At 31.2% G+C, this 13,582-nt stretch overlaps 1 long non-coding RNA gene across 1 annotated transcript; it reads left to right on the forward strand.

Annotated features, from left to right (window-relative positions):
• Positions 1-12,271: 12,271 nt before the first annotated feature.
• On the forward strand, positions 12,272-12,933 carry LOC142627830 (uncharacterized). Its single transcript, XR_012842947.1, has 3 exons — positions 12,272-12,356; positions 12,581-12,649; positions 12,865-12,933. It is a non-coding gene; the product is annotated as an uncharacterized LOC142627830 (long non-coding RNA).
• The last annotated feature ends 649 nt before the right edge of the window (positions 12,934-13,582 follow it).

Raw genomic sequence — 13,582 nt, forward strand, 5'->3', positions numbered from 1 at the left:
ATATTTATAATTATAATTTTAAAAACTTGGTGGCCATGGATCCCTGGCCCCAAAAAATTGCTTCTTAAAAAAACCATGCTTCATACCACCAAAATAAACAAATTCTTAAATTGGTTTTAATCATTATATGGGGGTGGTGGGGTAGCCCATGCCCCAATGACATGAAGCTTGGGACTAACCAAGGTCATCGACAACGATATATCATTTTTATTCGAACAAGGCAATACTAAGGGCGATCGTCCCACCGGCCTCACCACATCATCAAATCTTTCACTTAAAAAGAAGCATTGACCGTGTAGAGTAGTTATCTTTGCATTTATTATACCTCAATATCCTCCCATTGCATTTAATGTGATGCGATACTCTCTCTCTCTCTCTCTCTCTCTCCAAAGCGAATCAAATCATTGACCTACCCCACTATCCCCTATATGACACTAAACAAAATGATAGGAATCAAATGAACCAAAAAATCCGAATTTTGGGGCTCTATATTGTAGAAGTGGGAGATAATTCTCCTTAATATAAAAACATCCATTAGTAGTAGGTATTATTCTTTTCCCTTCCTCCAAAATATACTATCGTACCTAAAAATACTCAACTGACTTTACCATGATCAATTTCACAACTTGCTAAAGTAGTCAATTGTAAATGGTGGGAAAAAATTAGGGTTTCTATAAAATGAGATGAGTAAAAGGCGTCCACTATTCACAGTCAATCACTTCAACATTTTGTGAAATTGAGAATAATGGAATGAAATATGGCCCTAAATTAATTCAAATAGAATACTTTAATTTTGGCAATTTTGCCCCGCCCCTTGCCGATTCACCCCGTACAGGTTTTCCCTGCCTCGCAAAGGTGGTGGGGCGAGGATGGAGCAAGATTTTAGCCTCGCAACACGGGGCATGATTGAGTTTAGACTTTTTAGACCCACCCAGCCCCGCCCCATATTGATAAGGGTTATTATTGTAAAATTTTCAAACCCTAAAACCCTACTATTTAAACAAACATATCAATATTAGTTTATTTTAGTTTACCCGATGTGGCTTTCTACCTATTTTGTTGTGTTATATTATAAGATTTTTGTTTTTGTTGTGATATTATATTGTTAAACACTTGGATTATATTATTTGATTTTTGCTAAAAATTATTTTGATTTGATTGGATAAATTTAGTTGTAATTTTCAAGTATATTTTCATTAATGAAATATGTTTTATTAAAAAAAAACTGTAATATTTGTGGAACAAATTAACAAGAAGTAGAATTTTATGGGATAAAACAGGATTTTACAAGGCCTATAATGGAGCAAGAAAAAACTATACGGGGTAAGGACGAAGATCTCATCCTTCAACCCTCCTCGCATTATTGCCATCCTTGTGGGGATGGGGTTTTCAAGGAAATATATTATTACTCTAGAGAAAGCAGCACCTCTCATTTACATGTATTGTCAACTTATGAAAAAGACTTGAACGTGTTTGGCAGTAAAGAGTTTGAAAACAAGGTACCAAATTGTCCAATCAATTATTTGAGTTTATAATAATAATAATACTAAATCAAAAGTTGTGGTAGGGATGTTTACAAGAAAAAAATGACAAAATTTAAAAGGATCTATTGAGGTATTGGTCAATTCAAAACTATTATTTTACCTCTATATATATGTGTGTGTGTGTAGGGATAAAGGGCCCCGAAAAAGATACCAGGCCATGGGTCGTGTCTGAGGACGTTAAATCATCCGAGGACAGGTGGACATCAACAAGGATGTACAAATTGGTAAGCTATGGAAGAAGTTTGGTCGTAAAAGAGTGAGAATGAAGTTCGAGGAGAAACATCTCCTCGGCTAAGCAAAGTAAGGGCCAGTGATCCGACCTTTCATCAAGGACAAGGCCCCAGACGATCATGTTGGTAAGGATAAGCATCAGAAGTGAATAAGACAAAGGAATGGTGGGAACTATCTAAAAGGAAAGCTGTTATCACCGCATTGAATGCTCTGCAGCTAATTCTCTGGCTTCATTAATGTGGAGGTGATACATGAATAGTAACCTCCAGCCTTATAGCTACCCATGAAGACTTCAGAAAGGTTCTGATGGGACAAGTATCAAAGCCAACAATCTGATCTACACGTGGAGGGTTGAGATGAAGTGATAAAGGTGAATATAAAGAAGGAACCCCTCATTTCAATGGGATCATCAGATAATCTAGAGAGAAAAAAAAAATCATTGTATACTCAAGAACTATAATTGTACTTAAGTCTTAGAGAAATCTATAAGAACTACCATCCTCGGACTTGGCCGAGGACGATTTTCTTTGTGTTGAACCACTTATTCTTACTTTCAAGTGTCATTTAGCCTACTGTAACTACTGTCCAACACCTTAGAGTTCAGTTTCTAACCCACTCTCTACAAATTCATTGTTTTTGGCTCTTTGGGCCTTAGTCCTTTTCACCTTTGGGCTTTCCAAGTAAATTGTGCCCTTACAATATATAAATATATATATATATATATATATATATATATAAACTATTCCTTTAATATATTTATATATATTTATTTTTTATTATACTTAATTTAATAGTTACACTCGAGGATTGACCCAAAGCTTTAAAAAATTATAAGATTAATCATTCTATCTCTGTTTTGTTAATTTTGGTTTACTAAAAAATTAAATGAGATTAAAAAAAAGTTTTAAATTTTAAAAATAATTTATGAATAAACCTTAATAAAAAAATTTATTATATGCATATTTTTTTAAAAAAAATTAATATTTTTCCATCCCCATTTTTAAAAAAAAAAAGGCTAAAAAAATAACATAAGAAAACTCTTAATAATTTAATTTGTGGGCCACAAAGAAATCTTGGCAATAATTCACACATGAGAATGAGTTATTTGGAATACACATAAAAGTTAAAATCCCACGTGAAGAAAAGATAAATTTAACAGAAAAAAAAAAAGTACAAAAAATTGGGTGAAATATTAATTTTGATATGAAAACTCTTGAGAACACACTAAAGAGCTCATTTATTGAATTTCTGGTTTTGCACCTTTATTGAAGAGTTTAATGAAGGTTTCATCTCTCTCTCTCTCTCTCTCTCTCTCTCTCTCTCTCTCTCTCTCCACATAAATTGTAATTTATTAATCACTTAGTGCTACCCATTTCTTATATGATAAGAGCATTTACATCAATCTCTACAAGGTTTTAGCTAAATTAATCCAAAATACTTATATGTTGCTATTTTAACAAATAGACACCTAAATCAGCCTTAATATTTTTTTCTTTATCCATATTTTTTTCTCTCTCCTATCTCTACCCAATTTTCAGCCAAAAAATACAAATCACTGTGCTGCACCAACCAGCCCAAACCACCACCCACACAAGCCACCACAAACCACACCAAAACTGCCACCTACCACCCATACTGCCACCCACACAAACCATTACAAACCAAAATCTCTTCAACCACCTAGAACAAAAAATTTCTTCACTTCTATAATTTTCCCGAGAATATAAGTTAGAAAAAAAAGTGACTTATTAAATCCACAATAATTAACACAAAGCGGTGGTTGTGATGGTCTTTAAATAACCAATTACCCTCTTATTTCTAGCAATCTCCACATACCCATTTCGTAAAATTCATCATCATTAATTTGTGTCAATCCACCACATCTAACACTAAAAGCAAACTAACAAGAACTTCTAAACTAGTTGATGATTCGAACACCCTTTTGGGTGAATTTCAAAACACATTAATTAGGCACTAGTTTTGTGGAGAGGTAGGTTGGTGGGAAACGAGAGAGAGAGAGAGACAGAGAGAGAGAGAGAGAGAGAGCTTTGGGTACTGGACAAAGGCAAGGGCAGTGAAAAGACACCGAAGAAGACCACAGGTGCCAAAAAGTCAGAGCATTGGCTCTGATACCATGTTAAGAATATAAAGTGAGAGAGAGAATGACTGAATTATCTGTATATTGATGTATATTCTGTGTAAATAACACTATATAATAGAGAGCTTTATATAAGCTAAGTATGTGTGAAGTACAAATAATATTAGTATACTACAAGTACAGTATACTAGGCTAAGCCCAATGGGCTAGGCTAGACTAAGTTATATTCTAACAATTATTAAATAAAAAAGTGATATTATTGGTAGGCACAGATGAGAATCAGTAAGAAGTTATCTGTTAATCACAACAACAATTTGTAAAAATGTTGTAAAATAATTTGTAACTGTATCATTACTCTTACTTGAGTAGTTAACCACTAACCAAGTAGGCAAGTAGAGATTATACTATCTAGTCAGTCGATTGAAGACAGGTTTTTTATGGAATATTCATGTAAAATAGGTGTTTTTGTTTACACTTCTCAAAAAAAATAAAAACAAAAACAAAAACAAAAACAAAACAAAACAAAAAACAATTGGCGTTTATGTTCACACTCCTATTTACTATTCAAAATCCTTAACTTAGATATGGATTACCAACCTAAAATGTAATTGGCTAGTAGATTTATTGATTACTTTGTATATTGGCTATTATGTATCTTTTTCAGCCAAATACTTATTATATGCAACAAAAGCTTCGTAACTACAGCTAATAGCACGTGTGGAATTATTGATATTCATTATCAATAAAACAAGAAGTACATTTGGAATTTCCAACCTGTATCGATTTTCTTTTTTGGCCCTTTTATTTTAGCTAGTAATTGACTATATATGACAAGTTGATACTGGTTATATTCGTTTTTTCCTATGATTTAGAAAACCATCACGGCCTAAGGCCCATTGTACTCCAAAATTTTATAAAAAGACTCTAAGGCTCTCCATTGGCATAAAAAAAGGCCCTCAAAATGTTTTTTAAAAAAGAGTCTTAAAAGTAGTAGGAGGATATTCAATTTTTTAATAGGAAAAAAAAAGTACAAAAAATTGAGTTTTCTATTATTTATCATCCTATTTTCAAGTTGATATATCCTCGAAGAAGTCAACAAAAAGCCAAACATATTCAGTTTTATATATACTAGCCTAAGAAGTGCAGTGGCATGATTATGTGCTAGTTGAGAATTGAAATATGCGGTTTAAAATAATGAGTATTGAAACTAGCATTATAATTAAAAGAAGAAAATGAATATCAAAAAATAAGTATTGAAATTAGCATTATAATTAAAAGAAGAAAATGAATATCACATATGAATAGTGCACCCTTTGTTATTTTTGTTAGACAAAGTTTTTTTTTTTTTTTTTTTTCCTGGTTTATAAAATATATGAACTTGGAACCATTATTTGTTAGTATAAACAAAGTTGTGAAGAAACGCGATCATTGGTCTAAGCAAAAGCTATGGCCCCAGGGAATAGTCTGACTCCGTCACTGTGTTTCATCCATATAAACAACTTCCAATCGATTTAAAGTACATAAAATGACAAAAAAAATTACGCTTCAAAAGAAAACTCAATTACATTAAATCCCAATTGTTATTTTTGCTAAGTTGAAGCTCTAAAATTCCTCATTTGAGAAGTTTGTCATGTCAATAATAGTAGATATTGTGGTGTTTTATGCTTGTACCATGCTCTATATATATGTATATAGACACACACACACACACAGCGCGGTAAAATACAAAAAAAGTAGCAAATCAACTAAAAGTTAAAATAATTTACTCATAAATTTCATATGTTATTCATAGTTCACTCATACATTTTATATGTTTTTGAAAATTTTAATATGGTCCGCGTGGAGGTTTATCACAAATTAGGCAGCAACAAGCGTTTCAAAAGCAACAAATTGGCTGCCCTTGTGTGCTTCCAATAAAAGCTAAGAATGCCATTAATACAATCATATTAGCCTTCACAACAAATTGTTTGTAGCCTTCCATTAACACTTACTCTTGAAATTCTCCAGATAGCAAGTGTTAATCGTCTTCAGTTGTAGAATGAAAGACGTGTAACTTTTTTATAGAAAAATAAGGAATTGGCACAACTAATTGAAAATACTTGTGTTCATAAATAGGTGAAATATTAATTTTGATATGGAAACTCTTGAGAACACACTAAAGAGCTCATTTATTGATTTTTTGTTTTCCCACCGTCATTGAAGAGTTTAATGAACGTTTCCTCTCTCTCTCTCTCTCTCTCTCTCTCTCTCTCTCCACATAAATTGTAATTTACTAATCACTTAATGCTACCCATTTCTTATATGATAAGAGAATTTACATCAATCTCTACAAGGTTTTAGCTAAATTAATCCAAAATACTAATATGTTGCAATTTCAACAAATAGACACCTATATCAGCCTTAATATGTTTTTCTTTATCCATATAAATTTTTTCTCTCTCCTATATCTACCCAATTTTCACCAAAAAACACAAATCACCGTGCTGCACCAACCAACCCAAACCACCACCCACACAAGCCACCACAAACCACACCAAAAGCCACCTACCACCCATACTGCCACCCACACAAACCATTACAAACCAAAATCTCTTCAACCACCTAGAACAAAAAATTTCTTCACTTCTATAATTTTCCCGAGAATATAAGATAGAAAAAAAATAGTGACTTCTTAAATCCACAATAATTAACACAAAGCGGTGGTTGTGATGATCTTCAAATAGCCAATTGCCCTCTTATTTCAAGCAATCTCCACATACCCATTTCTTAAAATTCATCGTCATTAATTTGCGTCGATCCACCACATTTAACCCTAAAAGCAAGCTAACAAGAACTTCAAAACTAGTTGATGATTCGGACACCCTTTTGAGTGAATTGCAAAACCCATAAATTGGGCACCAGTTTTGTGGAGAGGTAGGTTGGTGGGAAACGAGAGAGAGAGAGAGAGAGAGAGAGAGAGAGTCAGCTTTGGGTACTGGACAAAGGCAAGGGCAATGGAAAGGCGCTAGAGAAGACTACAGGTGCCAGAAAGTCCGAGCATTGGCTCTGATACCATGTTAAGAATATAAAGTGAGAGAGAGAATGGCTAAATTGTCTGTATATTGATGTATATTCTGTGTAAATAACACTGTACAATAGAAAGCCATATATAAGCTAAGTATGTGTGAAGTATAAGTAATATTAGTATACTATAAGTATAGTATACTGGGCTAAACCCGATGGACTAGGCCAGACTAAGTTATATTCTAACAATTATTAAATAAAAAAGTGATATTATTGGTAGGCCTAGATGAGAATCAGTAAGAAGTTAACTGCTAACCACAACAACAATTTTGTAAAACTATTGTAAAATAATTTGTAATTGTATCATTACTCTTACTTGAGTAGTATACCACTAACCAAGTCGGCAAGTAGAGATTATACTATCTAGTTGGCTGATTGAAGACAGGTTTTTTATGGAATATTCACGTAAAAGAGGTGTTTTTGTTTACACTTCTCAAAAAAACAAAAAACAAAAAACAAAAACAAGACAAAACAAAAAAACAATTGGTGTTTATGTTCACACTCCTATTTACTATTTAGAAATTAGAAATCCTTAACTTAGATATGGATTGCCAACTCAAAATGTAATTGGCTGGTAGATTTATTGGTTACTTTATATACTGGCTATTTTGTATCTTTGTCGGCCAAATACTTATTATATGCAACAGAAGCTTTGCAACCAGTGTGGCCGATACCGTACCGGTACCGGCCGTACCGGCCAGTGCACCGGTACCGGTACACTTCTATATTGTACCGGAAAAAATACCGGCCGCGTACCGACCATACCGGCCAATTTCGGACAATACCGACCGGTACAGAAAAAAGCTTTTTTTTTTTTTTTTTTTAGTTTTGTAATTTTTGAATTTTTGTAAAGGCATAATGGTAACTTATTTACATTAACTTCTTAGTATGCAATGAACAACTAAACTTTCTATTTTTTATATTGTGTTTTTTTTTTTCTTTTATTTGATACTAGAGTCTAAAACTATGAATAATTTGTTATGAATTGAGGTAATGTTTTATAATAAACTTTTATATTTACTATAATATAAGTGAAATATTATATGTTTATCAACATGGTTCTAGAGATTTTGGTGTGTGTGCGTGTGTGTATATATAAAATAGCGGTAAACCCGAAACGGTACACCAGTATTGACCGGTATCCGAAATATATCGTACCGGTGGCCAAACCAGTACAGCCTCCGGTACGGTATTGACTTCCTTATTTGCAACTCCAACTAATAGCATGTGTGGAATTATTGATATTCATTATCAATAAAACAAGAAGTACATTTGGAATTTTCCCCCTGTATCGATTTTTTTTTTTTTGGTCCTTTTATTTTAGCAAGTAATTGACTATATATGACCATTTGATACTGGTTATATATGTTTTTACCCATAATTTAAAAAACCATCACGGCCTAAGGCCCACTGTACTCCAAACTTTTATAAAAAGACTCTAAGGCTCTCCATTGGAACAAAAAAAAGGCCCCCAAAATGTTTTTTAAAAAGAGTCTCAAAAGTTGTTGGAGGATATTCAATTTTTTAACAGGAAAAAAAAGTACAAAAATTGAGTTTTCCATTATTTCTCATCCTATTTTCAAGTTGATATGTCCTTAAAGAACTCAAGAAAAAGCCAAACATCTTCAGTTTTATATGTACTAGCCTAAGAAGTGCGGTGGCATGATTATGTACTAGTTGAGAATTGAAATATGCGGCTAAAAATAATAAGTACTGAAATTAGCATTATAATTAAAAGAAGAAAATGAATATCATATATGAATAGTGCACTCTTTGTTATTTTTGTTAGACGAAGTTTCTTTTATTGTTCTTTTCCTGGTTTATAAAATATATGAAGTTGGAACCATTATTTGTTAGTATAAACAAAGTTGTGAAGAAACACAATCATTGGTCTAAGCAAAAGCTATGGCCCCTGAGAATAGCCTAACTTCGTCGCTGTGTTTCATCCATATAAACTACTTCCAATCGATTTAAAGTATATAAAATGACAAAAAAAAATTACGCTTCAAAAGAAAACTCGATTACATTAAATCCCAATTGTTATTTTTGTCCTTTAAAATGCTTGGATTTGAAATAACTTCTAAAATCAATGAATTTGAAATCCCTTAATTTCAAATTTATTAATTTAAAATACAAATCCAAATCCAAATCCAAATCCAACTTCCCAAACACAACACAAAGGAATTCAAAATGCACGTAAATTTACCATTTTATAATGCCATAAGCCCACAGATCAAAATAATGCCCACAATCCATTTTACAATTTCAATTCACAACATTCTCAAACCCTAATCATAACATTTAGCTGATTTACTTAACATAAATTTTGGAGGGGAGGGGCGGGGGGTTGTTAAGAGAGGGATGAAGAAATTTACCTAACAACCTTTCTTATGTTATCATTAGATTCCCACACAAAATTATATATATTGTGAAAGAACTAAAGAATTACAGTAAACATATAAACTATAAAGGTGCGAGTTAGATCTTTTTTTATTATTATTTTTTTCTATAGAGAGTTTCAATCTATGGCATCCGCTTTTGATAATAACTCTTTATCATTAGACCAAGACACCAATAAGTTTTTAGTGTAGGCAGGAATTGAACTCCAGATCTCTTATTCAACCATTAGAAACTTTACTACTTGAATTAACTGGAACCCACATGCAAGTTAGATCTTAAGTTAAAACGGATTATATAAATAACCCAAAATGTTGTCATCAATATAGCTAAATCAAGTTTCTTTAAAAAATAATAAATAAATAAATAAATAAATAAAAGAAAAAGAGAGAGAGAGAGAGAGAGAGAGAGAGAGAGAGAGAGAGAGTAGGGAAGCCAAAAAAAAAAGGATATATCATTGAATGATTGAAAGTTTTAAAAGAATGATATATCATTGCCAATCACATAGAGCCAATTTAAAACAAACTGGCATATGACAATCCAATATGTTTTAGAAAAAATAATTGAAAACAAACTACGAATTTCAATTAGTCCCTAGGTACTAAAAAAATGAAAAGAAATTACAAAAGGACATTCTTAACTTTTAGTAACAACAATCTTTTTCTTTTTCTTTTTTGAGAAAAGTAACAACAATCTTTTCGTAAGGAAAAATGAAGCCAATGGATATAAAAAGCATATGCTTAACAGTTTACATTAATATAACGGAGTCTAAATACATGTTCTATTTTCTTTTCTTCTATTTTAAAATCCTGGGTGAATTTGTTAAATCTAAATCCTTGATCATTTTTAAACTTCTCAAACAAGTTATTTGGATTTTGATCACCCAAAGCCAAATTCAAATGCCCAAATCATGTTATCCAAACACACCATTGAAGTATGTGAAATGGCTCAGTGTGATATATCTCAGTTTGCTTAGACTGTTGTTGATTGAAAAAGAATATTACAAAGTTCTGGCTTATGCAACTGTTTAGTAAGTAATCTAAAGTTGAATAGCGTGTTTATTAGATTGTGGGAAAGAGCAATTATCATCATATTTTGGGACAAGAAATCATCTTGCTTTAGAAGCATCTTTCTTGCATTTCATCTCTTTTTAGACATTCTAGTTAGTTTAATAATAAGCTTTTCCATTCTTGTTCATCTTGGATTTTTGGATGTCATAATTTCAGAAACTACAAGTTGTGTGACTTTTGAAACTTTCTTTAGATTACTAATAAGATTGTATTTGAATATTTATGCTTTGTACTGATGGAAGGTATATTATCTTTAGAATCTAAATGCACATACTTAATTGTGGAAAGAACGCTGAGAATTTCTATCAATTGTGATTATGACTTTGCTACTATCTTTGAAGAACTTGTCAATGCATATTTGTGAGCCATTTACAGTCAAGTAAAGAATATTCACCTAAAATGGATGTGATCTGGTAACCCACATATGCAGTTGGATTTGATCCAACTTTACTAAGATTAGATTGGATTAGAAATTTCAAAAGAAGGAAGATTAGAGTTTGCTAACTTGTACAGTGTATCATCTCAATCTATATTTCTATCTCCCATTGGGTAGTTCACTAATGGATAAAAAGAGAGACTAAAAATCTATAAACACAAAAAGTATAATAATTTATGTGAGAATTATAGTTTTTTTTTTTTTTTGATAGGGTGAGAATTATAGTTAAGTGATTAAATTTATTATTTCCCTATAGTTTAAGTTTTTTGGAGAATAGTTAATTTAACATGGTATCAAAGTAGGAGATTTTAAGTTCGATTCCTATCACGAGTTTGAATCCATACATAAAAGGGAGTATTAAAAACTTAAAATTATAGTAAAGTAATTAAATTCACCATCTCTTAATCGTTTAAACTTTTGGGAGAATTTTTAATTTAGCAGCCAATCATAAAAAAGGGCATGTCTTGACACTTTAGTTCTTCAAAGTCCACCGATTTTCTTGCTAACATGGCATCCACCAAACTCACCGTTACGCATATTTCATAGATGAGTGATGACTGCTAATTATTGTGTTGTATCTTCTAAATGATTGTTTTTCACATACTTGTTATGTCCTGGTCATTGTTTTTTTCCTTTTACATAATCTGGTGTAGCCCTTTGGTTAATATTACCGTAGTGGTTATTAAGTTGTAAATAACAATTTATTTTCATTTTTAATTTTACTTATTAGAATTAATTAATGCACACGTAAAATGTGTTTTCCTCTAATTATTTTTTTGGCTATAAATCTCCTAACTTGCTTCTCATTTGGCATTCAAGCTTTCAAAATTGTTTTCCCATTGTCTTTTTGTGAGAATGGCTAGCAGCTCCTTGCAGCAACAAATTGCCTCCATGAGGCAATCCTTCTTTGATGAGGTTTTTCTCTTCTTAAGTTCTTTGCTAAAGATACATTGTAGTTGTTTTAACTTTGAACTTTATTTTCAAAATCTCATTACCATATGATATTTTGCAAGGTATTTATGCAACAATTTTACGCATCCTTTTTACCTTTTTGTTTTCCATATACTTGTTTGCTTTGAATGTTTAAAACTGATAATTCAAGGAAATTATTTGATAAATATTTGAATAAAAAAAAGATAAAATGAGTAGCTAAATAAAACTTAAAGAATATATGGTGGAAATGTAAATTGTTCTAATTAAGGAAAAAAATATCAATATTTTTCATGAAATTTATAATTGAAAATTTTAAATTTAATGCTATATTAACCATTATGCTTACATATTCAAAAGCATTATGAAATTGTCCACATAAAAAAAATAAAATAAAATAAAACTTTTTTTTTTATTATGCAAAAATGTGGTCTGAATGAGATTGTGAGCAATGTTTTGCAGGGAATCATTAACCGTGACAGGTTCATTCAATTGGAGAATATGCCCAACTCGGATTTTGTTAACATTGCTATTAAGGCATATTTCAAAGATTCACCGAAAGCTATCAATGACATTGAAAATGCACTGTGAGTGGCGTAACATGAAATTGCATGCATGAGATATATTTCCATTTAATTTAAACCACATTCATTATATTTTTTCCTGAGCAAATTTAGTAAAAAAATTTAATAAACAATAATATTACAACAACAATGACAGTGATATTGTTGCCTTCAAGCTCTAAACTCATTCACTATGATCAGATTAGTTTAAATAATATTAGGCTATATTAATTTGTTTATATATATAGGGAGGCTAATCCCCTCAATGTCACGGAGTTGGATAGGTGTCTTCAAATTTTCAAAGACGGCAGCGACTGGTATGGTATATTCCTATTTTATTAGCTTTGTATTAATGTTAGAATATATGGATCGAAAATGAAAAAGTGTTAACTTTTTTCTTTTTTTACAGTTTTTTTAATATTAAAAAAAATTCTAAAAAATGTAATCCAAATACCCCTTCCACCAAAAATTGATTAGACTTTTTTGGTTTTTTTGACACTAAATACAACATCTATTTTGTTATTATTTGCAGCATTGGTGCTAGCAAGGTGATTACTGAAATCAGTAAAATAAAGTTTTGTTGCTATGATAACGACATGGAAAGGTAAGGTTTATACTTACCTAGCTACTTGAATCCTTTTCCTCATGCCGTAATAAGTTGGATTATTAAATATAAATTTATATGTTTATCTTTTTATATCATCTATGATTTTAATCTAAAAGTTAATAATTAATTAATCAATTTCGGTCCATTTTGAAAAGAAAAAATAATAATAATTTTAGAAATTTATATATTTTATAAACTATACTTTGTTAAAAAATAATCACATTATTTTAAAAAGAGTTTGAAACTAACATTTTTAAGTCTTGTTTATTATTTTCATTTTTTATTTGTCAAATATTTCCATGCATGCGGATATGCAACTAGTTATTATAATTGCTAAAGTGTTGTATGCTATTATTTACTTGTCAATAACTATGAGTAGGAGTAAGGCTGCACTTGCTATGATGCAACTAGAGTATATCACTTTGAAGAGCAAATTGGAAGCCTATTTGGAGGTCTCTCTCTCAACTAATTGTCTTCTTTAAGGTCGAGATAAATGAGTGTCATGTTGATTTGTTTTCTGTTTATTCTACAGTTGCTTCGACAAGCTGCACCTGCACCTATATTTATGTCTAATACTAATCCTCCAGGTCAAGGATCGGCTAATGGGAATGACTAGTATTTGGGGATTATTTCATTCACCATT

The sequence above is a fragment of the Castanea sativa genome, chromosome 3, assembly GCF_040712315.1.
Source record: "Castanea sativa cultivar Marrone di Chiusa Pesio chromosome 3, ASM4071231v1".
NCBI lineage: Eukaryota > Viridiplantae > Streptophyta > Magnoliopsida > Fagales > Fagaceae > Castanea > Castanea sativa.